The sequence below is a fragment of the Macadamia integrifolia genome, chromosome 14 (assembly GCF_013358625.1).
Source record: "Macadamia integrifolia cultivar HAES 741 chromosome 14, SCU_Mint_v3, whole genome shotgun sequence".
NCBI classification, from domain to species: Eukaryota; Viridiplantae; Streptophyta; class Magnoliopsida; order Proteales; family Proteaceae; genus Macadamia; species Macadamia integrifolia.
The window spans coordinates 24805133-24817195 of record NC_056570.1 but is presented as its reverse complement, the minus strand read 5'-3'; positions in this window follow the sequence as shown (position 1 = coordinate 24817195).

Genomic DNA, 12063 nt, shown 5'->3' with positions numbered 1-12063 from the left:
TCTCATATCCCTCATCACCCTCCTAGCATTCCCATTCTCAAGGTTCGATGGATAACCCAAAAGAAGGATGGATGGGTAGGTACAGATGGAAGGATATGCTCACATAACCAGATTCTCCAAAGATAAATCATCAACAGGTTCGATGAATGTCTTAGGAGAAACTCAAGATGTTGATCCCACTTCTTTGATTCAGACAACCACGGCTCAGGAGTATAATCCGGAGACAATTGAAGAAGTCACAGATGACCTTCTCAAATCAGTAACGACATTGGCAATAGGGAAGAAAATCAAAGAGCACACCTCCCTAATCCATATAGGGAGTGGCACAGAAGATGATGAGTTTGATGACAATGACAATGAGGATGAGAGTGAGGATCAGGATGATGATGATGACTCCAATTCCTAAAGTGATGATGAGAACCAGGATTGGAATGACAATGATTACCAAGGACCTTGGGATAATAATGAAGATGATGAATCTGGGTGTTATTCACCCAGGGATCCTGGAGGATATTCTTTGTATGCAATTAACGAAGATGACCTGATGATTGACCCCATAGATGCTATCTATTCAGCACTCACAATTCACATGGAAGGGAATGAGCCGGAATCAGATTTAGAAGATAGTGAAGGATATAAGAACATTATTGAAGGCAAAGCAAACCCTATAGTAGAACACATGAGTAGTGTCTATGGGCATTTGGTTGATTTAAAACTCGAGGTTGATGAAATTGACCAAATGTTAGGTGAAGTGGCCATCAATGAACACTACTACACTGAACAAATGGGAAACCTTGAAAAAGCAAGAGGACATGAAAAACTTCCATAAATGATAGATACAGAGGTCAAATGCCTTTCTAATGTGGTCAAGAAAGTGTGAGCTAGGGCTCTTGATATCTATGAAGGACCTCGACATCCCACCCCAAGCAGGGAAGGGGAATCTGAAGAAGAAGATAATCCTATGGTAGGGATAATTACCATAACGGATAGTGACAATGAGGATCTCTATCCCACAGAGATTATTGTGAAGAAACCTGTCAGTGTGATGGAGACTCAAAGCGAAAGAGACTACAAGGGCAAGGCCCTAATAGTATAAAAATTAAGGACCAATGAGACTTGAAAAAGTGGCTTGAAGAAAGAACCAGACAACCCAGTTTTGGCTCAGCTCAAGAAGGCCCAGGCTAATATCTCAATTTGGGGATTATTAATGGCCTCCCCTTCACACCATGAAGCAATTTTTAAGTCCCTCACCAATGTGCAAGTGTCGATCGAGATAGATCCAACACATCTCGTAAAAATAGTAGGGGGAACACATGCAGTACAATCATTGATGTTCTCCGATTCTGAACTACAAAGCTTTGTACATCACAGTAGAATGCATTGACAAGATCGTTCCTCAGGTCCATATTGACAATGGATCTGCTTTGAATGTTCTACTCTTCAAGTCAGCGAAAAGCATTGGTATTAATATGGAAGAAATGAGACCGTCAAATCAGACAATACGAGCATATGACAACACCAAAAGATAAGTCCTTGGAATCCTCACCCTCGCCATAATAGTTGGCCCGGTAAAGTTTGGCATTGATTTCCAAGTCATGACATACCAACGTCTTTCAACATGCTCCTGGGAAGACCATAGTTGCATCATGCTAGGGCTGTAACTTCCAACCTCCATCAGTAGATGACATTCATTCGTGAAGGGAAAGTGATTATAGTAGCTAGAGATCTCACAGTGGTTACTACATTAGCCAACATTGAAAAGGGAGAAGAACAAGACCATGAAGTCCGACTTAGTGGTTTTGAAACAGAAGTAACTTGCGCTGCCCTCACCAAAGAAGCACCAGAAGAAAAAACTCCAGCTAACTACGAAGCAGTTTGGAGCTCGCCAGTGAGTCAAATAATGAAAAACATGTAATAGTTCCCTGGAATGGGACTAGGGAAGTATCATCAGGGTGTTACAAGGCTACCTACTTTGGTGGTAAGCGAAGGAAGGAGCGGTCTAGGGTACACTCCTCCAACCCCCGGACCAAGAAGCAATAATTTCAGCAAGGGGCAGAAGGTATTAAGAATGACCAAGAAAATATCCACCTCTTACTACCCCACTCTCAATGGGTATTTCGTAAGGGAAGGAGAAGATTTTCCCTTTTATGAAAATGTTGAGCCATGGTTTGATGAAATCATCGTATAGATGCAACCAGGATTTGAAGTTTTCTTTCAAGATGAGTTCGACTGGGTAACTCATGAGGTAGAACAACAACAGACCAAGGAAAGTGATCAGGATAGATTCATCACTGGGATAGCAGAAATTTCCTTGATTGAGAATGGGTCTTCCTCTAGCAACCCTACAACATTGATCCGGTCAAAGGAGGCACCAAGTCCCCGAATCCTCATAAAGAGAGAATTGGAAAAGAAGATAGTACTCATCTAGAGTTTATAACTTCCCATTGATCTAAAGAGCCATATCTATTCATTTCTGGCAAAACCCCAAGCTTAGGAGCTATATGAGCTCAAGCCAAGGCCTTTCAGAGGAAGAAGCATATATGCAAAGCAAGGATTAGTGCAAAGAATGATGGTCTGCATGTACTGTACCCGAATCAACTGCAATGGAAAGGTCCATGATGGTGGTCAGTGATGTGACCAAGGAGCAAGGATGACCTCAATCAGTAGGCTTAAGAAATTAGATTTTATAGAAAGAGGATTAAGCAATCTCCAGCAATCCTCACCCCTCAAGAAGTTCAGCTTTAGAGAATATGAGATGGATCAACTCATCTTTGTGAAGAATCGAGTACCTATCAAAGAGAATATTGTCAACACCACTGAGGAGATAGTAGTAACCTTCCTTGAAGAAGAAGAAGGCTCTTTGCACATCTACTCATCCATCGAGCCATTGATCCACTTTTGAACTGGACAAGAAGGGAGAGAACTTCAAGTTTACTCATGCTACTGAGTTAACCAACCTATATACCACTGACAAAAGCATCAAGTCTGTTGTCGAGTCTATAGTCAAGCTTGTTGTTGAGTCTTCTGCTTATGATTACGTGTCTGTCTTCCCTCTTGAGGAAAGTCTAGAGTCTGTGTATGTCAAGTCTGTTACTCCTTCTTTCATGACTGAAATTTCTGATTCCAAGTATGACTTGCCTCCTTTTTCTGATGATGATCATAATAAATATCATGATATAATAAAACAATGCAAACCAAAGAAAGCCCAACCCATCCGTGAGGATACCCGGGCTATTAATATAGGAACCGACCAATGCCATCGAGAGGTAAAAATTGGTACCACCATAGATAATGAAGAAGAAGAACAGATGATTAGTCTTCTAAAGGAGTTCGCCAAAGTCTTTGCTTGGTCTTATGAGGATATGCCTGGGATAGACCCCAATATTGTGCAACATCGATTGCCAACCTACCCTGGGGAAAATCCTATCAAGCAGAAGCTCAGAAGAATGCATCCATAATGGAGTGAGAAGATCAAAGAAGATATCATGAAGCAATGGAATGCAGGGTTTCTCCAAGTGGTGAAATACCTGTTTGAGTTTAAAAATATATTACCGCAAGCGTACGGTATGTTGTGTAGCCAACAGGTTGACCACAAGGAGATTAATCACTCTATCTTACCAACTCTAAGTACGGCAAGAGTGAACAAGGGATGGTTGATTTTAGATTATGGTCCTAGAACATGTATATAAATGAAAGAAAAAGACCTACACATTCAACATCTAAATTAAATAGTTCAAACGTTGGATTACTTTAATTAGAGAAGTAAAATAAATGTTGAAAATAACAACAACAAAAAAAAAAGAATCTACAAATAATAAAGCTAAAATAAAAAATAAAGAACTGAAATAGAAAGCAAATAAGTAAAAAAAAAGTCTCAATACATCGACTGAATTTTCGGGAGAGGCACTACTGTAAGCATCACCTTCAATTATAGCACATATGTAAATAAGAACACAAGGAAAAAACAAATAGTACTCATGAATAAAATATCAATCTTTAATGAGTAGGCTTAATATCGAAGAGAGGTGATAGGGGACACATCATCGTCAATTTGAGATCTTACCAATTAAAGACCCTCAAACAATAGGCCAAACTTCCGAGGGAGGTATAGCCAAACACACCTCTTCAGTTTTAGCACTTATAAATTGAGGTCTCACACACACACACACACTAAGTAGATAGTAATTCAAAATTTAATCCAAAAGAAAAAAAAAAGCATAAAAATCCTAATTCCACTACTTGTATTTAAATTAAAATCTTAATTCTACTAATAAACTTTATCATACCTTGATTATGTGTAAGCTGAATTGAAACTTGATTGATTTGGAGTGATGGTATTGGAATAGAATTATTGATGAAGAACTTGCTCTCTTGAACTTGAAAACTCTTGATTCTTGTCACTTAAACCAATTCTTTCCTAGAACTAGAAAGTTTGAAAGCTAGAACTATGGATTGCACTAATTAAATTAACTAAACTATGAACTAAATTAACAAAGTAAACTAAAAATTAAACAAACTAAAAATTTAGAACTGAATTGCATTATCATTAATCACTTCAATAAAATCTTGAAGAAACATCAGGAGAGAGAGAAGAGAACTAAGCATAAACTAGGCAAAAAAAAACTAGAAAATAAACTAAGGGGAATAATCATCCCAAGAAGGGGGGGGAAGGGGCTTTTATAGGGCTTTGATCTTGCCTCCTTCCTTCTACAAGTCTTTTTTAAGAAAAGAAAGAAAATAAAATAAAATTCAACCTTGATAAAATTCCTCATTTTCTGAGATATTGTGTGATGAAAGAGAGAATTTGTTTTTAAAATTAGCAGATTCTATTCCTTCCCTGCAATATTAACCAATATCTTACAATATTTACTAAATCAGAAAGGAATCTCTGCATAGCATCTTCAAGATCTTGTGAGGTGGCAAAGAGATGGAATAATCTTTAGGATTTTATAGGAGAAAGGATGTGGTACCAGTGAGTGGGTTCCACCTCTTATTGACTTTCGTTCAATGTATGGGCTACCTTCGGACAAGTTAGTTCAAGCTTAGACCAGTTCTTAGTTCACTTTAAGCACTTTCTTTTGTAGACTTGGAAACTGCAAAAAAAAGAAAAAAAGAAAAAAAGTAGTATTATCCAAAGTGGGGTAAAATGTACACTTATATCCCTAAGATTTTACACATTATTGTCCACATCAAATTCCCCCGTACTTGACTTTTGCTTGTCCTTGAGCAAAACAAATTAAATATAGAAACGAAAGAAAAAGCCTTACTCACTTTCGTAGGAATCACGGTTGCATTTAGCACGTACAACAAGCGTTTAAACCCCTAAGTTACCTTAGTGGACGAGTTGTGTTTCGTGGGTGTTTAAAGTGAATATACACCCGAAATTCAAATTAACTTGAAAAATTACAATTTAAAGCTTCCAATAACTACAAAACACACACCCTCTTTCAATTAGAGCACATCAACCAAAGAACACCCACACTTGAACTTTAATACTCTATCTAGATTTAGGAACAATCACACATATCAAATAGGGATGACCCTTATATCTTCTAAAGCACGACCAATCCTAAGGCAAACCACATTGTAAGGTAGGGACCATAAACTATGGTTTTGGAGCGTTGACCAATTATAAACAATAAGGTATAATGGTATCTTTTCTTTTTTTCTTTTTTTTTTTTTGGTTCTTTAATAGAGAACTCGTTCTACTCCACTACATTTGGCCTGAATAACATAGTGAAGCAAACACCGGAAACCCAAGTTACTAAGTAGCTTTACTTTATGCATATGCCAACAAAGACAGTGATGCTAAGTTCTTTTCAGAAGTGTTCCTTCCTAAGGGGTTCGATCAAAACACCCCACATCATAAGGCGTAGTGTTCTGTCTAGCTCCTAGAAATTTTATACTTACTTTCTACTTTTTGACCAATTTTCACTTTCTTTGCATATCCATATCACATATTTTTATTCCATGCTAAGACTATGGTCTCAACTCCTAATCTAAGAACAAAGACACCAACAAAAAAATGGTCCTACACCTTAAGACAAGTATCTCTAAATCATTTAAGAGAGGTCCCACTTCAAGATATATACTCATTACCATCCTCTCAATAAGGATTATAGTACCAAGATGGGTCCTAGATCTCAATTTTCTTTTTTATAGGGTGTGTATAAAGCACAGAAAAATTCTAAAATGTAACCTCAAGTTCTAAATGGTCAAACCCTCCCCCATACTTAAATTGTGTATTGTCCTCAATGTAAAAAAAGAAAGAAATAATAAGACAAAAGAACAAGGAAAAAGGAGAGAAAATTACCAAATGGGATAAAATATCATCACAAAGAGGCTCATGGAGAATCATGATTTCTGCATCATGCATTGAAGGAAGCTTAAGGAATGGCTTTAGACGGTGCCTATTGACTTTAAAAAATTTTCGTGTGGATGGATTCATGACCTCTACGGCACCATGGGAGAATACAGTTTGCCCAAAGTAAGGACTTTCCCATCGAGAGCAAAGTTTTTCTCAAAAGATATGCAATATAGAATTGTACAGCAAAACTTTATCACCAGGCATAAAATATTTCCTAACAAGGTGCCTATCATGAAAAGCTTTAGTCTTTTCCTTGAAAATTTTGCACTATCATAGGAATCATTTCGTAATTTCTCCAACTCAGATAGTTGGAGACCTCTATGAGTTCCTGCAGTAGACAAATCAAAATTGAATTTCTTAATCACCCAAAAGGCACGATGCTCTAACTCAATAGGAAGGTGGTAAGCTTTCCCATATACCAAACGGTATGGGGATTGACCAAGTATGGTCTTGTAAGTAGTCTTATATACCCACAAAGCATCCAAAAGACGGTTAGACTAATCCTTTCGATTTGGGTTAATTGTCTTCTCTAGAATCTGCTTGATCTATCTGTTGGACACTTTTACCTGCCCTCTAGTTTGGGGGTGGTATGGGGTAGCCAACTTGTAGGTAATCCCATACTTTTTCACTAAGGCCTCAAAAGGCTTATTATAAAAGTGCTTGCCCCTATCACTAATGATAGCTCTAGGGGCACCAAATCGAAAAAAAATGTTTTCCCTTAAGAATTGAATGACCGCGTTATGGTTATTGGTCTTACAAGCACGAGCCTCAATCTATTTAGACACATGGTCCACAAAAAACAAAATATATTCATATCTACATGACTTAGGGAAGGAGCCATAAAATCTATTCCCCATACATCTAAAACCTCGACCATGAGGATTAGGTTAAGAGGCATCATGTTCCTTCTACTAATTTTTCCTAAACACTGACAAGAAGGACAAGCATTATAATAAGCAAAGGCATCCTTAAAGAGACTGGACCAATAAAATCCACATTGTAATACCATGGCCACAGTCTTAGTAGGCTCAAAATAGCCGCAACAAGCCTGATCATAGCAAAAGGAAAGAATAGAATGGTGCTCATGATCAAGGATACATATCCGGATAATTTGGTCAAGGCATGACATAAATAGGTAAGGATCATCACAAAAGAAATACTTAACATGTGAGTGAAAATAGTACTTCTCTTGGGAAGACCAATGATCTGGAGTCTTATTTGTAACTAAAAAATTATAATATCTGCAAACCAAGGTTCACTAAATGTTGCAAAGAGTTGCTCATCGGAAAATGCTTGTTAACTGGAGAATTCACAGTCAAAGAATTGGGTACCTGGCACAAATGGTCTGCAACCAAATTTTCGCTACCTTTCTTATCCCTAATTTCTAGGTCAAATTCCTACAAAAGCAAAACACATCTGATGAGATGAGCTTTGGCATCCTTTTTCTGAATGAGGTACCTGATAGCTGTATGGTTAGTGTGAATAATTATATGAGAACCTATCAGATATGCACGAAAATTTTCTAATGTAAATACGATAACTAAAAATTCTTTTTCAATTGTGGTGTAGTTCAGCTGTGCATCATTGAGAGTTCTACTGACATTATAGATAACACGAGGAAGCTTATCAACTCTCTACCCTAAGACTACCCCTATAGTAAAATCAAATACATCATAAATTAATTCAAAGGGCTTAGTCCATAAGGGAGCTTGAATAATGGGGGTTATAGTCAACACCTTCTTTAATTGCTTAAAGCATACGAGGCATTCACTAGAAATTAGAAGGGTTGCTCTTTAGCCAAAAGATTGGTGAGAGATCTAGCCATATGACTGAAGTTCTTAATGAACCGACGATAGAACCCTGCATGACCCAAAAAAAAAGGAATGTCCTTAACTGACTTGGGAAGTGGTAAATTAGAAATTAAGTCCACTTTAGCCCTTCTTTGGAAATTATATGACCCAACACTATACCTTGTGTAACCGTGTAATGGCATTTCTCCCAATTGAGGACTAAATTAGTCACTTTGCATTATTTGAGTACTAAAGAAAGATGATGCAATTAATTAGAAAATGAGGAGCCATGAATAGAAAAATCATCCATAAACACATAAAAAATATCCATGAAAACTTTCAAAAAGTGCTCCACCATATCAGAGAAAATGCTTATCATACATCTTTGGAATGTGGCAGGGGTATTATAAAGCACAAAAGGCATACGTCGATAAGCAAAAGTCCCATTGGGGCATATAAAGGTAGTCTTGTGTTGGTCATCTAAGGCAATGGGAATCTGGTTATAGCCGGAATAACCATCAAGGAAACAATAATACTCATGTCCAACTAACCGCTTTAACTTTTGATTAATAAAAGGTAAAGGGAAGTGGTCTTTCTAAATTACCACATTTAACTTTCTGCAGTCAATGCACACACGCCATCCTGTTTGGACACACGTAGGGATCAACTCATTTTCAGTATTTTGGGCTACTATGACCCATGACTTCTTTGGCACGACGTGCACTGGACTTACCCACTCACTATCAGAAATAGGGTAGATGATACCATGATCCAAGTACTTTAGGATCTCTTTATTGATTGCTTCTTGCATCACAGGATTAACCCTTCTTTATGGTTCCTTAGAAGGTTTTGAATCCTACTTGAGGTGAATATGATGTTGAACGATTGAGGGGCTAATTCCTTTAATGTATGCTATGGTCCAAACTAAGGCTTCCTTATTTTCTTTTAAAACTTTGATCAACTCTTCCTCTTGACTTGAAGTTAAATCTGAAGTGATAATAACTGGTAGAGTTTGATCTTCTCTTAAGAAGGCATACCTTAAGTTAGAGGGCAACTCTTTCAAATCAAGCTTAGGGGGCTCAACAATTGACGGTTTAGGAAGAGAATTTTATAGAGGACCAATGGGCTCCATAGGTATATAAAGGCTCCAAACCTCAAAGAAGAAATTTTCAGTATCATCCTCTAATTCTTCCATACACTCTTAGAATTCTTAATCAAAGTCAATATCAAAAGTTTTAATAATATCATTAGAAAAATCCTCAAGCATATTGACCTCTTCATTAATTATGGGTTGCTTGCCCAACCTATACATGTGGAACTCCATAGTGTGGTTGCCAAAAGTTATCCTTAGTATACCATTCCAGCAATTGATTAATGCATTGCTAGTAGCCAAGAATGATTTTTTAAGAATGATAGGGATCTCATCCCTAGTGGTGAACGATTTGGTGTCCAAAACAATAAAATCAACTGGAAAAATAAATTCTCCTACCTTAAGTAGGACATCTTTAACCATCCCTTTTGGAATCTTAACAGAATGATTGGCCAACTAGAGAGTGATCCCTATGGCTTTTAAATCATATAATCCAACTTGCTGATAAATATGATAAGGTAGAAGGTTCACACTTGCACCAATGTCAAGTAGGGCATGATTAATACGAGTGTTGCCAATGACATAAGAGATGGTGGGACACCCAGGATCGTTATACTTGGCTGCTATAGGTTGTGTGATCATTGAACTGATATTAACTACCAAGAATGCCTTTTTGGGTACACTTGTGGTGCGCTTGTGAGTGCATAAGTCTTTGAGGACTATGGCATAGGCTAGGATTTGAGCTATGGCATCCAAAAGAGAAAGAGAGATGTTTACCTCTACTCCTGACGACTTCTAAAATTCTTTTCATTGAAGTTCTCTTCTTCTTATTCATCAAACGATTAGGATAAGGGATAGGAGGAACATAAACACTGTCAGAAGTTCTTTCGGTACTTCCACCAAATCATTTTTAATTTCTTCATGTCCATCCGGCAAACCTAGAATTGGAGGCACAGTAGTAAGCTCAATAGTCAGAGGGTCAACAGAAAGGTCAGATGGTGGAGAATGAGTGGTACCATTTTATAGATACTCTCAGCCACTCCATAGGGCATATACCGCATTACACTGGTTAAAGGGCCCTTGGTGTTATTCACTTTATACAACATTGAGCTAAGGAGCAGGTAGCCCTTGTGGGGTCAACACCTGATGTCTAGGATTCGGCTCTAGCTGACTAGGAAATTTTTCTTTCTCCTCATATATGATTGTGACAAGTTGGGTGAGTTGCCTTTCCACATTATTGTGGCTTGTCATGAGAGGAGCCATGTTTTTCTCTAGCTCACTAATTCTTTTCGCCTCTCCAGTGGATGTAAACCCTGGGGGTTGTTGATATGGTGCTTAGAGAGCGGGCCTAGTAAAATTTGATTGAGGGTCTAGATTAGGCCAAGGAAAAGAATTAGATGGTGGTACAAAATTTGGGCCTCTGGGGACTAGGCTGCCTTTGGTTGTGAAATTTGGATGGGCCTCCTTGATTCCTTTGGCTCCATGAAAAATGAAGATGATTTCTCCACCCTGGATTGTAAATGTTGCTAAACGGGTTGCTTAAGTAAAGAGTAATAACACTTTCATTACCCCCAGAACTATTAGGACATTCTTTCATTACATGTCTAGGGGAGTGACATCAATTGCACATAGAGACCTAATTTTGGACTTAGTGGACTAAGGCATGTCCTTTAGGGACAAGGGCTTCTATTCTCATAATGAGGCTATCTAAATGGGCCTCCTTGGCTACTATCCTATCGACATAGTACCCTTTACCTCGAATCTCCTATAGTTCTCTCACTTTCTTGAGTAAACTCCCATTCTATTGTCTTTTTAGCTAGGTCAACGAGAAAGTTTTAAGCTTTTTTTTCATCTGCATAAGCTGTGAAGCCTATAGGACACATAGATGCTAACATCTGCTTGGTATGGTAGTCTGTCCCTTCATCAATTATTTGGCAAAGATGCCATTTTTCAATACCATGGTGGGGACACTCTTAGAGAAGGTCTTGGAACCTTTCCATCAGTCTGGAAAATGACTCTTGAGGTTTTTTTCAGAACTACATGATCTCACTCTTGAGTTTGTTCGTTTTATGCAAGGGAAAATTTTTTCTCAAAAAAGCTATCATAAACTGATACCATGTGGTAATGGAATTAGATGGCAACCCATATAGCCATCTTTTTGCTCCATCCTTGAGCGAAAAGGTAATGTATCCAAGTTTAACAGCACCATCACTGAGCTATTGTATCCTAATAAGGACACAAACCTCCTCAAATTCATTCAGGAACAAATAAGCATCGTTGGAGGATAGCCCATATAAGTGGGGTAACAGAGTGATGAATTGAGTTTTAAGCTCATAGTTGTGCCCCGTGGCAGCCGGTAATCTAATGCAAGAAGGTTAGGCTACCCTGGCTAGGTAGAATCTATCCTTTAAAGTAGGATTAGGTTGTTCTGCCATTCTTAAAATAGGTACTCTTACTAAATGATTGGTAGAATCACGGGTCTACACACTCATGCACCAACCACCTAAGGCAAAATTGTGGTCTCTGAAAAATTAATTAATTACAACTAAAATAGAGGGTGAAAATTAGTCAATTGATATGACCCCTCAATAATTTAAACAATGAGTCCAAAGCTGTAAGGTTACCCGTAGGTTGACAGCTAAGGATCCATATAGTCTTCGGATCCACTTACAATCTAATCCTGAGGATTCTGTAGTAGAGTGGGGACTACTATATGTTTATGTTTCCACTCTTGGTAAGAGCTTGAATTATTGGAATGAAATAAAAGAAAAGGAATTATTTTATGGATTATTTTTTTTTTTTTGTCAGTGATTACC